This window comes from Equus caballus, chromosome 15 (assembly GCF_041296265.1).
Source record: "Equus caballus isolate H_3958 breed thoroughbred chromosome 15, TB-T2T, whole genome shotgun sequence".
Taxonomy (NCBI): domain Eukaryota; kingdom Metazoa; phylum Chordata; class Mammalia; order Perissodactyla; family Equidae; genus Equus; species Equus caballus.
The window spans coordinates 49,323,110-49,337,875 of NC_091698.1; the positions used below are offsets into that span (position 1 = coordinate 49,323,110).

At 42.6% G+C, this 14,766-nt stretch overlaps 1 pseudogene; it reads right to left on the reverse strand.

Moving 5' to 3' along the window:
* Positions 1-2,400: 2,400 nt before the first annotated feature.
* On the reverse strand, positions 2,401-2,908 carry LOC100629747 (small ribosomal subunit protein uS17m pseudogene; annotated as a pseudogene).
* Positions 2,909-14,766: the final 11,858 nt, after the last annotated feature.

Below are 14,766 nucleotides of genomic sequence, written 5' to 3' on the forward strand. Positions count from 1 at the left end.
CGTGGTCTATGCTACACACAGCACTGGGAGTTATCATTTTAAAAAGCAATTCATGTTAGTTACTCCCTTGCCTCGCATACACTTAGAATAAAATCCAAAGTCCTTCCAAGGCATGTAAGGTTCTGTGTAATTTGGTTTCCAGCTACCCAGTTCCTGTCAACCATGTTCTCCATTCTATTCACCCTGCACCATTCACCTGGGCCTTCTTGCTGTTCCTTAAACACTCCAGTCTTTTTCCCATTTCAGAGCTTTTGCACTTGCTGCTTCTTCAACCTGGAATGTTCTGTCCCAGATGTTCCCACAGCTTGTTCCTTTCACTTTATTGGGGTAGCTGGTCATGTGCCACCTCCTCAAAGAAAACATCCTTGACCACCAATCTAAAACAGCCATCCCTCCCTGCTCAGTCAGCCTTTCTTACTTTTTTCATGTTCTACATCACATATTCGTTCCCTCGTTTATTCCCTGTCAATCCCCATCAGAATACGAGCTCCATGAAGTTGAAGCTTTGTCCTATTGTTCACCTCTGGATCCTTAATGTCTAGAGTACTGCCTGCCACATAGTAGGTCTGGAATGAATATTTGTTGAATGAATTAATGACTTTTAACCTCCACTGCAACTGTCTCTGAAGGAGAATAAAATTTTTCTAAAAGTTTACTACCAGTTAGTTATGCAAGCTTAAGCAAATTCCTAGGACAAAATTTTCTTTTCTATAAAACACAAAGTTCAGATTAACTGCTAAGATCTCCTCCAGCTCAAATGTGGTTTGACTATAAGCCTTGAAAATTCTGTAAAGATGCTCTTCAGTTGAGGTGTTTTTGAACGGGAGCATCCATAGCAAGTGGGCAGCAAGGGTGGAACCCAGGTTTGGGGAGACTCTGCAATGACTGCTGAAATGAGACCCACAGCCATTGGGTAGCCGGTTCCCTGCAGTTCATTGTGGACCAGGAGTGGTCCTGGCCAGGGCCATGCCCAGGTGTTCTTGGGCTAACAGGTAGATAATGATAAGAAGCCAACCTTCGTAGGTATCTATTGTTCTGAATTACAGAAGAATCAAGAGTTAAGCCTTCTGACACATATTATTGCAAGATTTTCTCTTCCATAGTTAGGATATTTACAACCCCAAATTATAAAATCTTCAGCGGATAAAATTTCCAAACAATTTCTCCCCCTCCACCCCACCCCTGGCGCATCCTGCTAGAACACTCATGTTCTCCTCTCAATTTGCTTTATTTGATCCTGGCCCTGACTGGGTTACCACTGGTGCCATTTCCCCCAACTCACCCTCTAGATGTCATCTCATTGCTTTGTCTTATACATATAGTCTCACAGCCTGGTTGTATTTATTCTTGAGAGGAAATATCTATCATGATACTCAAAAATTCCGGATAATTTTACCCTCTTTATGAAAACTAATTTATTAGAGCAAGGAGCCTCCCTCAGGTATTATCCTGCTGTGAGGGAAAATAAGAAACTCTAATTGCTCTTCAAAGTGCTAATGACAGCTTCATGGGTAAGAAGATGGGGAAGATGAAGAATTACAACTTTCTGAGCTCTCTCAGGCTTTAATGACAAGTGGAGGCCGGAGTGGTCCCTTTGCTCTTGGCCGTTGAGATCACAAAGAAAATCTGCCCAACTTTATCAAATCAAGTCTCCTGAGGCTGCACAGAGTCAGGGTGAAGTAGAGGTGCTGTGTCCTGAATGTTTGTGTCCTCCCCAAAATTCATATGTTGAAACCTAATGCCCGATGTGATGGTACGAGGAGGTGAGGCCTTTGGGAGGTGCTTAGGTCAAGAGGCAAGAGCCCTCACGATGGGATCAGTGTTCTTATAAAAAAGATCCCAGAGATATCTCATGCCTCCTCAGCCAGATGAGGACACAGCTAGAAGATGCTGTCTATGAACCAGGAATCAGGCTCTCACCAGACATTGAATCTGCCAGCACCTTGATCTTGGACTTCCCAGCCTTTAGAACTGTGAGAAATGAATTTCAGTTGTATATAAACCACGCAGTCTATGGTATTCTGTTATAGCAGCCTGAAGAGACTAAAACAAGTGGGAAGCATATTTGGCCACAATCAAAGAACCCAATCCTATTCCATGTTGTTTCTAACCAGCTGTGCAGCCTCCCTGGACTCCAGGCTTCAAATCTCTAAAATAAGGGGCTGAATCTCCAGTTACCACTGACAGATTAGATACTCACATGTGTCTCTGGATCCTTCCTAGTGTCAATAAAAACAACCACAAAGGGATTTTTTAATGAAAAATTTTAACAAGCTCTTTATTCATTTACTTTTAGGTATTTTATAAATACCAGAAGAGAAATTGGACAGTTTGTGATGAAACTTAGAAAAATTTCTTTTTCCATAAAGCAAACTTATAAATCTTTCCCTTTGGCTCCTTCTTCCAATCCTCCTTCACTGTATTGAAGAGACACTGGGTTATTCCAGGTTTTTGGTCAGGTGGGTGGTTTCCAAACCAACTGGACTCTCCAGGTAGGGAGCTCCTGCACAGAGTTTTCCAGTCACTGGATCTATGACTTGTCCAACTTTGAAAATGATCTCAGCCAGTTCATGTTTCACATGCTTCATTCGTGGGACAGGTAAAGCTTTGAGAAGCTCAACATCCCCAGCTGTGCACTGCTGAAGAGCATCGTGAGCAAAGTAGGTTTTTTGCTTATTAAAATACTTTAATAAATAGGGATGCGGAACAAGCCTGGCCACTCTCACTTTAGCAGTTTTTTGCATCGCTGTCCCAATCACCTCCCCATGATCCATTTGCATGGACAGATGAATGAGCTATTGACATTATTATGTGGCTTTGGTCACCTCTTGGCTCTGCTCTCCTGGCGTGCGGCCTGTGGAGCCCAATTGCAAAGGGATTTTTAACAAAGAAAAGAAAATGGGACAGAGAAATGTCAATAGAATTTTGAAGATGGGGAGCAGATGGAATTAGCTATATAAAAAATCAAAATGCCTCAAATCAGTGAGGAGAGCTGAGAAATGGCCCTGCTTGCGCCGCTGAACCTCCAAAAGGCTCAGGAATTGGTAGGACTTGGCGTCTTTGGAAGTGAAAGTAAAGATGAGACTGAAAACAAGGGGATGGAAAGTCTGTTGAAGGAAAAATTGGCCTCCAGATCTTCTCCCAACCTTACAGAGTGGGCTGTCTGTCCCGACTCACCCAGGAGAAGACTGGAAGGCTATTCTTTGGCGAGGATGAAACACGCACTCTGGATTTGAGGCACAAATCACAGTTGGTGGATGAATGAGTAACACTCATGGGGCACCACTAGAAAACAGGGAGATTACATGAACGTTTACGACCTGCATGTTGAGAACGCCTTCCTTTTTTATGCGATGGTACAGCTCAGCCTATAACCTCCAGGCAGGATAACAGGAGATTCTTCTCTGTGAATCTGACCAGCCCAAGAGAAAAGAACAGAAACTAGGTTTTGTTCCCAAAGGATATAGCCTAGCCAGGGATCCTAGAGCCATGCCCATAGTAAACAAGCCTTCCCCCTGTGCCCAGAGCTCCAAGACAGCCTGTTAGTGACCCATTCTTGATTTTGAACGAAGAGTCACGAATCCCCAGACATTTGAGGAAAGCATCTAATATACCAGATAACCAAAGCAAACAGAAAAATAAGAGTTGACCCTTATTGAGCACATATATGAGCTAGGCACTCTTCTAAGGACTTTATGTGTATTTACTCATGTAATCCTCACCACGGCTATTTAACACTATTATTATCTCTACTGAATAGATGAAGAAACTGAGGCATAAAGACATTAGGTAAACTTGCCCAAGGTCACCCAGCTAGTAAGTGGGGAAGCTGTTATTTTAACCAGGCAATCTGGCTTGGATCCATGCTGTAACCACTAAGCCAAAATAATAATAATAAATAAATAAAATAAAACACATTTGTTAGTAATAGAGACCAATTCAAAGAAAATAGAACTTCCACAGTATCAATAATATCCTCTGAAATATAAGAGAAGAAATTTCATCTAAGAAATAAGAAAAGAATGCTGTAAAAATGCAATATTAAGAGAACCAAAAGAGTCTTTTTAGCAATTAAAAATATGGAAACACAAGTGAAAAACTCAGTGGAATGGAGATTTTCCAGAAAGTAGAGCAAGTTATAGCTTTGTAGCTGGTCACCTGGCTTCCAAACCTGGTCCATCCCTCCACCCCTCAGACTATTCTCAATACAACAGGCAGAGCGCTTAATTTTAAATCCTAATTCAGAGACACATTAATTCCTTGCTTAAAACTCTCCAGCAAACCCCCCTCATATTTAGGATAAAAGTCACACACGTACTATGGCCTGTGAGGTCCTCTATGATCTGGCGTGTGGCCTCCTCAGCAATGCCAACTGTAGCCATTTTCCCCGTACTCACTCCAGCCACACTAGCCTCTTGCTGTTCCTCTTATCACCAAGCTTACTCCTACCTCAGGGCCTTTGCACTTGCTGATTCCTCTGTTCATAAAGCTGTTCTTTCATATCTTTGCAGAGCTGGCTTCTTCATTTCAAGTCTCCAAGAAGCCAAGCTGTCCCTGACCTCCCAAACTAAACCACCTCCAATCCCTTTCTGCCTCTTTCCATGAGTTGTCACTTGCTGACCCTTTACTCTGCTCTACTTTTTTCATAACACTTATCACTGTCAGAAAATGTTTATGTATGTGCTCTTACTTCTTTGTTTCATTGATGGATCTAGGCTATAAGCTCCATGGGGCCTGCAACTTTGTCTCAGTCACTGCTGAATCCTGAGCACTTACATGGCACTGGTACACGGTAAGCATTAAATAGATATTTGTTAAATAAACAGTATTAGGTGGTAAAAACAATGGCACCACCTTCAATGACTGTTTTTATAGAATCCCTGGATTTTCAATCTGCAAAGTAATGAAAAGTAGAAGTCTGTACAAAGCAGAGGAAATTGGTTTCATTTTTGTTCCGCTCATAAGCTCTGGAGGGGGTAGCTGCAAATACAATATCTGGGCTGAACAGTGTGGTCTGACATTTCTTCTGTGAGCCCCAGAGGTATCTCCCTTCTGGCAGAGCCGCAGGCACGGATGGGGAGCAGCACAGCGCTCCTATTAGCTAAGTATGTAAACAAGCCAGCCAGCGGCTGCCTCTGCTTATTATCTACATGAATAAAATGCTTCCACTGGGACACACCAAAGGAGAAGCATTCTCAGTTCCAGTGGAGCTAAATTCTCCAGAAAAGTGATTCTTGACCCCGGGCTCAGAGAGAATTCTTTGGAGGAAGAAGAGATCAATAGTGTTAATCGCCCTTTCCACAGCTGGGCAGGTTTCTCTCAGCTGCAAGCCAGGAAGACAAAGAGGGGGACAGGTTTTCTTTAAACTATGAAGGAATCTTTTCTGAAAAGAGCATTTAGACTGTCAACTCCTGTGGAATATCTCCATTGTAATAAGGGATGGAGAGAGAACAATGAAGAGAAATCCCATGGTAATCCAAACATCTCATTTTACCACAAATAATCTCACTCCTCAAAAATGCCAAGTTCCCCAAGGAAGGACTTGGCAGGCGCCTTCAGCATGACAGTGCAGGGCTGGCAAGTGGACCCTGCAGTTCAAAAGCAGATGGAGGCCAGAGTGGAGGGCCTGGAAGTGAGAAGGCAACAAGACCTACTCTGGAGTTCCCACAAGCTGATTCTAGAAGATGATCTGAGGCAGTGTGGGTGGGACGCCGGGGAGCAGAAACGTAAAGAGTCCAGGGTGGACCCAAGGCAGCAATCCTAAGGAGAGTCTGGTGTCATCTTATAGGTATGGAGTCAGAAGTCCAAAAATCAGTGTCACTGGACTAAAGTCAAGACGTCGGCAGGGCTGGTTCCCAATGGAGGCTCTGAAGGGAGAATCCCTTTCCTCGCCTTTTTCAGCTTCTAGTGACCTGGGCTTGTGACTGCTTCTCCATCTTTATAGTTGACTCCAGTCTCAGTTTCCATGGTCACATCACCACTTTCTCTCTCTCTGCTTCTCACTTACAAGGCCGTGTGTGATTACACTTAGGGCCCGCCTGGGTAACTCAAGATTGTTTCCTCATCTCAAGATCCTTGACTTAATCACATCTGCACAGTCCCTTTTGCTATGTAAGGCAGTCTTCACAGGTTCCAGTGGTTCAGACCTGGGTATCTTTAGAGCCGTTGTTCAGCCCAGCACAGTATATAAAGTAAATTATGTGTATGCATATGTGTATATAATATATATGTATATTATATGTAATGTATGTGTATATATGTCAATTATATATAATATATAAATAGATATAATATGTGTATGTATATGTGTAACATACATATATGTATGCATATATGTATATATACACATAGTATATATAATATCCACTCATTATTCATTGCTCATTGAGAAGACACCATTACTTGACTGGTCATGCTTCAAACTGAGATTAATTTGGTAATTTGATATATCTTTAGTGAGACCATGTCCTTGCAGCCAGAAGGGATCCTCTCCCCTTACAACAGACATATCCCAAAGGTGGATTATGAATGATCCCTAAAAATAGGTGTGTACTTTTAGTAGATGCGTGTGTCTATTTCTGCCCAAGATTTACTGACTGAAGATCACATTTTCAAGACCATACACATTAGGGCCAACTGCTTCTTACCTTTCTCTGGATGGAAGAAGGTATTAGGCTTCCTGGGCATAAGTCATTCTGAAGTGGGGTACTGTTGCCCCACCCATTAAAGAATGAAAAACCTCAGACTTTGAGAAATATTAATAAACGCCTCTGAGTGGGTGAGAGATGAGGGAATTCTGCGGGAGAAAATGCATGTAGCCTGGTCCTAGACCCAAAGAGGGAAGATTTTCCTCTCTGTCCCATGGTGAGGGACTCGTGGAGAGGCAGACAAGCCCCTACAACGTGCAGGCCAGCTGGAGCCCCCTTGTGGAGGGGCACAGCCTACAGACTCTAGCATCAGTTGATGCAGCCTGTGGAAGTGAGATGCCTAGCTGAAGAGATGAGCAAAAACCAAGAAGAACTTTGTGAAACCTGGACCTTCCTCGGGGAGCCTCAGTAGTACTCAGAAACAGGATCACGCAGCGAGACTTCGTGCTGAGTTATGGACGAGTGACAATGTAGTGACAATTATGTTAAGCAAATGTAACCTTACTGCACTGTATTGGAGAAGGGGGATATTCCTACTTGGTTTGGTGATATGTTGCCATGGAAATACTGATTGACCCCTGAGGATATTTTATTCGAAGACCTGCCCTCTCTCTAGGGCTCAAAAAGTTCTTTTAAAGGAGGTATATTTTGTTTTACAAACTGCCATTTTAAGAGTCTTTAGACACTTTTTCTTGGTGTATTCCAAAAATAATGACACTAAAATTGAAATGCCTATTCTAATTCAAGGATTCTCTAAGTTTCTGTGTATGTCCTGATGAAGATGACCTTCTTTGTTCCATATTTTTTCAATGCTGTTAAAAAGCAAAATGCATTCATTAGGTTGTTTACTGTTTACTGATGCTCAAACTGTCCGTCCTTGAAATTCGTGGAAGACTTTGGTCAGCCCACTTGCTAACTAAAAAGAGCTGTAGGAATGCATTTTAATGCTTCACACTGAGAGCTCTTCTAACCCTGGCTTTCTGCAAGCTGAATCCCAACAAACCATCTATTAATTTTAGCTTTCTGGTGTAAACATTTGAGAGAGCCCAATTTTGAAACAGAACCAAGAGTACTTACTTCTCCACTATCCACAGCCTCAGAACTCCCATCTTGGCTGCCAGTTTGGGATCTTTTCTAACTAGCAGTGTGTGGAAGCTGACAGCTTTATTGCATGCACCTGCCATACCTATTGCCTTTTAGCTTTAGGGGCAAAGGTAAACATCCAGAAACTTTGTGTGCTTAGATAGAATTCTCTTTACAATGGAGCTAAATGGTCCTTGTCCTCAAACACACCTTGTACATTAGTAGACATACAGAGGATAAAGGAAAGATGAGACGGGGTAGTTCCATCTAGATATCATTCAGGGGTACCCCTTCCAATCCTTGTTCTTGTCACTTTAAATACAAAGGTGAAAGAGACCCCAGAAGCTTACAAAATAGTGTACCCTAGTGACCTCATGCTCAGAAATCAAACCAGCCTGGTTTTGAATGGCAGGCTGACTATTTACTAGAAAAGTGATCCTCAGGAATATTACCACCCATCTCATAGGGTTAAGAGGATTAAATAAAATCATGCTGTAAACTACTTAATTCAGTACACAGAGACCCTTGACTAACTAGAATTAATAGTGTAGTACATTATTATTGTATTCCATGTCACAATAGCCAAAAAGAACATTTAAGCAATTCTTATCCATAACAAGGAAAACTTGCCTATGATAAAAAGCATGCACCTTGAGGTTGGGTTAAAAAAAAATTCCTCATAGGGTGGTACAGATTAAACTAGAATTGTTCAGATTCAATTTTTGTTAAGGTCCTAATACACTGGAGAATGCTGATATCCTGTTTATGTAGTTTGACAACGTAGCCTTTGTTGGAGAGTTGAGGATTATGTGGAAGACAAAATGCAGTCAGAGCTGGCTGTTACTGAGTCATTCTGGCTGCCCAGTTAGGTAGGAACGGAACGTTGTAAACAGTGACTTAAATCAGATGGAGGTTGATTTTTATGTCACTTGGGAGAAGTGTAGATTTAGTCAGTTCTGTGCTGGTATGAACACCCCAGCATTATCATGAGCCCGTTATCCTTCCAGCTATCTGGACCACCATCCCTGTGGTGTAAGCCTTGTTTTCATTGTCCAGGATGCTTACATCTGCATTCTAAATAATGGGATTTTGAACAGGAAAGAGAAAAGCACTTAAGGAAGTAAGTTCCATACTTTCATAAGCATCCTCCTAGGTTTTACCGGTAGGTACTTGGTCATCCTTAGCAGCAAGGGAGTCTGTGAAATATAGTGTTTACTCTGAATTAATAATTTGGTTCTCTTACTAAGGAAAAAGAGGGTCCTGGAGAGTGGAAGGAAGCTAAACTTCCTAGCCACACTAAATTCATCCTCTTCTCTGAATATTCTCCATCTCTCCCTCTCACTTTCCATTCCTGGTTCCTTTCTCCTATTTCTCAATGACCACTTACTTTTCTCTGCAGAGTCTACCCTTTCAATTTTCCATCCATTCTAAAGACTTCCATTGCTGAGTTTCCATGAGCAGAAGAAGGTGTTAAGCCGGCTGGTCTGTGGTTTATTTCTCTCCCTATACCACATGGATGCTCCCAGGGTGAGAAGGCAGGGGGCCCGGTCTAATCTCCTTGTAAACCTGTTGATCACTGGATCTCCTGGAATCAACTAATGATTTTATATGATAAGAGTCCTTATCTGTAAAATTCTCTTAGCAGGATATTTCTGTTTCAGGATTAATTATGTTAAATATAACTAGAATCTGTGGATTTTTGAGTCATGACCTCTAAAAAATGTCACAAAATCCCTGTGATGATCTATAGAGAAAAAAAATGGAGAGTGGGTGGGGCAGACCCCTGTGCCAACAGGCCAGGGGAAGAACTCCGATGGCGTTTGTGTCACCATGCCTGTACTAGGTCACAATAATGGCTGCCGCCAATGTCTCAGTCCCCAGGAGGTGATCCTAGCCACTTCCTGCCTCGCCAAGATGCACCCAGAGCCTATCGAGTCTGTGGATCAGCTGTCACTCTGCTGGACTCAGCTGGGCTATTCCCATTTCCAGAAAGTCGGTTAGATCGAAATCTGCTCTATGTGTCTTTATTCACTCTGGGACTATTGGGACCTGGGACCCAGGGCCTGGGTGTGATCTTCTTATGGCAAACATAGGAAAGCAAGTGGGATTCTCCAATGCCAATTTTCATTCAGAGTTCAAGCTCACTAACCACTTATCTCATCTTCCTTTAACAGTCTCTGGAAGAATGAAGATCTTTTTGAGCACATAGCTGAAAAGGGAGCCCAGCCGTAGGATAATGACTCTACTTCTGGTTTCTGGACAGAGTGGTCATCCTTTATCCAGGAGTTAGTGAGAACACTGGGTGTGGCAAAAGAGAATCTGTCTTGGTGCTGAAATTGAAAGTGAAAGTGGAGAGACTTTCTGCAGGTTAAGTTCTCCAAACCCTGAGATGAGGATTTGGGTAAATTATTCTTAAGTGTGTTCCCAGGAAATACTAAAAGGGAAGAAAGGAAGTGGGACTGCGAATGCCAAGTAGAAGAGGCCAACCAAGGATGCCATCTTGAGTATGTGGAATTGAGAAAAGAAGGAGTCAGTCATGTTAAGGCACTAAAATGGGGCTGGGGGGACGCGAAGAGGAGAGGAGCAAATTCCCCCTTCACCATGAACTCTTGAACTCATTAGATGCCTGAAACGCATCTGCAAGCCTTCTCGAGGAAGATAAGATTATTGGGACCAAGACCTCATTCCTGTCAGGGTCATCTTCTACATTCCTAATTTTAATGGCTTGTTTCAACTGACTCTCACTCCATGACTACTTGTGCCTGGAATTTGTTAAAAGACATTCCTTTTTTTTCCCCCTTTGCCTTTGTTGGCCACAACTATAAAACCTTTCCTCTTTCTTCAACAGCTGGAACACAATTCAAGTGCTGCTTGAGTCTGTGTTCCCGGGCTGCAGTCCTAACAAACCTTGAGTAAACTTTTTGTTCAAGTCTAAAAAATGAGAAAAAAAAAAGAATGGAGATGTTTCATAACTTAAATGTTCTCCACCCAATGTGGTGATCTGCAAACCTCATTTAGAGACCTCATCTTTATTGTGGGGCAGAGACTATGTCTGACATGGAAAGGGAGGACCTGTATGGCCACTGAATTGTCCTAGACAGCCCCTGCTCCATCTGAGCCTCTTGATTTCTTGAAACATGAGATTATTAGTAAAGCTTCATACTGAATAAGAGCTCTAATTTGTGAGTCTAGTTTAACAATCTGATCCTTTGTGATAGTTCAACATGGGTGGTAGCCACATCTTTCTAACTTCCAATTTTCTCCTAAATTCTTCATCGATATTTCTAACTACTTGCTGAACGTATCTAAATATTTTATCAGTACCTCAAAATCAACATATCTAACAATACACTTCTTATCTACCGCCTAAATCAGTTCCTGCTTCTGAATTTCCAATCACTCAGCCACAGGCATCAGCATCATCCCTTCCTGCTCCTCCTTCCTCAACTCCAGGAACACTTTAAAACCTTTGCTCCATTCATCTCTTCCTTTGTATTTTCACTCCCATTTAATTGGTCTTTCTGCTTCCAGTCCTTCTGGCCACTAATCCATCCAACATATTGATCTTCTTATAGCACTCTTCTGCATAACACATGATGGGCTTCTGGGGAAATATGGTGGAGGTGATATAGGATCATAAAATCTGATGAAATAAACAACAGTAAGATATAGATAGACATAGATAGATAGATAGACAGACAGAGATATGTATATAGATACTCACCTTGGACAGAACTGGCTCTGATACCCAGTGTATTGTTCAAGGTGAGTAAAATGAAAAGAAGCAACAGGAAAACTTTGCAATTATGCAAAAAGGAAAGAGAGAGAGAGGGGAAGGAAGGAAGGAAGGGAGGAAGAAAGGAAGGAAGGGAGGAAGGAAGGGGGGAGGAAAAGAATAGAGCCTGCAAAAGAAAAATGAATAATCTACTCTGGAAGAAATAAATTCCATGGGAAACAAAAGGAAATAAATATAACAAATGCTGGAAATCTTAAACACATAAAGAGAATATCAAAACGATGAACCAAGAGATACATATATCAAACAGAATGAAATAAAAAGAGATATTTCAAAGCTAAAGATATTCTACACATCCTACCAAGAGTAAAGCTCTGCTCAAAGGAAACTCATTCCTTTAATCACTGATGAGACACAAGAAAGATTAAAAATAAAAGAAGTGAGTATTCAACTCAAGAAAATATGAAAAGGCCAACAAAATTAAAATGAGGAAAACAGAAACAAAACAATTAACATAACAACAGAAAGTAACAAATGAAAAGAGAGCGAGACAGTCAACTTGATAAGTCAGTCTGCAATGCTTTTTTTATAAGATCCTTCCTTGTGCTTCCCAGCAACCAAAATGCCCTGTCTCCTTAAAACCAGTCATTAAGGGACAAGGGCTGGAGTTGTGTCTTATTCAATTTTGGAACATCATAGCCTAGGACAAGCAATGTGTGTTAAATAATTGCGTGAAAGAGTCCTGAGTCTCCAGGTTATAAAGAGAGACCTTCTCTGGCTGCTTGGATGAAGCTTTGCCACACGAATGAGGATGGGGCCACTGAGAAGGCACAAGGCACAGAGTCAGGGAACCACAGAGCCTACTGAGTTGTCTGTCCAAGAAGAATGCCCATGACCATCTATTGATTTCATTCCATTTAATGCATGTGCGCCTTCCTTCCTGCCATTTGCATTTCTGCCAGTGCCACTGCAGGGTGTGCTTGCCTGCACCCCCCCTCTCAGGCAGGGCTTCTTAATCAGTTCAGCGGCCATGAACATGGATGGAAAAAAATTCATTGTTTTTCTCACTGACCTGTAACTAAATTTAAGCATTCCCTCCATTATGCTGTAGGCAACAGATCACTCCAGTATTAGCAGTCCCTGAAACTTCCCCCGAGAGAAACCACAGATATTTTATGTCATACTGCAGTTTGGGGAAAGATCTGAAAACTTCATTCTCACTCATCACTACTTCCAAATTATGGTAGTTATTAGCCTTGATGCTAAATCTTGTTATCTAAGGAATTAAATAAAGATTTAATATAAAGATTTATACAATTGCACCATAAACATTAAAAATATTTTGATAACTGCATTTCAATGTAATTGATTTATTTGGTATTCCTATGTATTTTATTTAATAAATTTGGAAACGTTATTTTGAGAAGGGGCTATCAACTTCGCCAGATGCCAAGTGCCCATGATGCTCACAGGTTCAGGATCCCTGCATTGGGGCCAGCTGTTGAGGGTGATAAACCTTCTCATAGCAGGAAAAATAAAGGTGGGAGTGTGCTATTCTCAGTTTTTGAGAAAAATCCGGGTAACTTAGGAGATGAATTATCAGTCAGTGATTAGATTTAAGGAGAGAGGCATCTATTTGGTATTCTAGAAAGCATGAGGAAAGTCCAGGAAAATCATGTCAAGTCTGCAGCACAGCGTGATCAAAAGCACGAGTGTGGAGTCAAACTGCTTGGGTTCCAATCTCAGCGCTCCTCCACAACGTTCATTCACTCCTTGTGTGACCTGGAGCAACCTCTGCGAGTTGAGACTCGATCTCCTCACCTGTAAAATGAGAGTGATCCTCGCCCCTGCCTTGGCGGGCTGTTGTGAGGACTGACGGAGATGATCCCTGTAATGTCCTCAGCTCAGCCCCCGACACATGGCAGATGCTGCCCACTGTTAGTATTCAAATCAGCCAGACTTGTTTTCAACAACTTCCTCCTCTCCGTCCTTTCTCTCATTTTTTCCCTTCATTATGAGATGCCTCCCTCGCTCCATCATGCAGACCTGCTTCCGAAGGCTGGACCTGCTTCCTTCTCTCCTCCCTCTGCGCCTGCCAAGACCTACTCTCAGATAAGGCTCTAATATTATTTATGTCTCTGTGTGTTTTTCCGGTTTTGGCTACCTCTTCCAGCTACGACAATCCCATCATTGTGTGAGAAGTCTTTTCCCCGAGGAAAAGTCAATTTCAGTTTCCAGGAGCAGATTAAAGGAATGTTTCTCTTCCATGTGGACTGTTCACCTTCTTGCTCTCTACACTCCACTGTCCAGTTCAAGTCCCACCTCATCCGAAAGCCACCCCTACCTCTCTTATCCTCACTGGCAGCAGCACGAGGTAGCCTTCTGATGCCACTGAACTCTGAACAGACAGGCCTGCCCTCCGGTCTGGAGAGCCAGCCAAGCCTGGCTTCTTCTTCTTCTTCTTTTTTTTTTGGTCAGGAAGATTGGCCCTGAGCTAACATCTGTTGCCAATCTTCCTCTTTTTGCTTGAGGAAGATTCACCCTGAGCTAACATCCATGCCAATCTTCCTCTATTTTGTATGTGGGATGCCACCACAGCATGGTTTGATGAGCAGTATGTAGGTCTGCACCCAGGATCCAAAGCTGTGAACCCCAGGCTACCAAAGTGGAGCATGCGAACTTAACCACTTAACCACTATGCCACCAGGCTGGCCCCCAAACATGGCTTCTTTATCACCCTCTCCTGCTTTCCTAGGGCTTGGCAGCTGTCCTCATGGACAAGGGCCTGGTATCTTCCTTTTTTCTTCCTGGGGACCCCCAACTAGTCAAGGTAAAGAAAGAGCAGCTGTGAACATTTTTCAGCAGTTCTTCCCTCAAACCTCCTGGTCTCCATGTCTGTGCTGCGAGTTCCCAGGGGTAGCATGACCTAAACCTGGCTTGCAAAGGAATCAGGAACGCCTCCGCTAAACTCCTTATGTGTCTCCAGAGAAGGCCAGACTGGAGGTGAACAGTCACCTCAAGGATTCTTGGAAATGACCCTTCCTTTTCCAAGATTGATGCTCCCTGCACCATGAATGCTGTGGTAGAGGTCCAGGGACTGAGCATCGGGAGGCCAGGGGGCTAACGCTGGCTCTCACGGTGACCAGCATGAGATCTCGGACACCTCTTCCCCACTCTGGGCTTCGGTTTCATCAACCGTAAAATGAATGATTTGAATGCGATATTCTCACCTTACACTCTAGAAAGGAGACCTGGACTCATTCTTCATGGATACATTCCAAAATGTATCATATTTTTCAA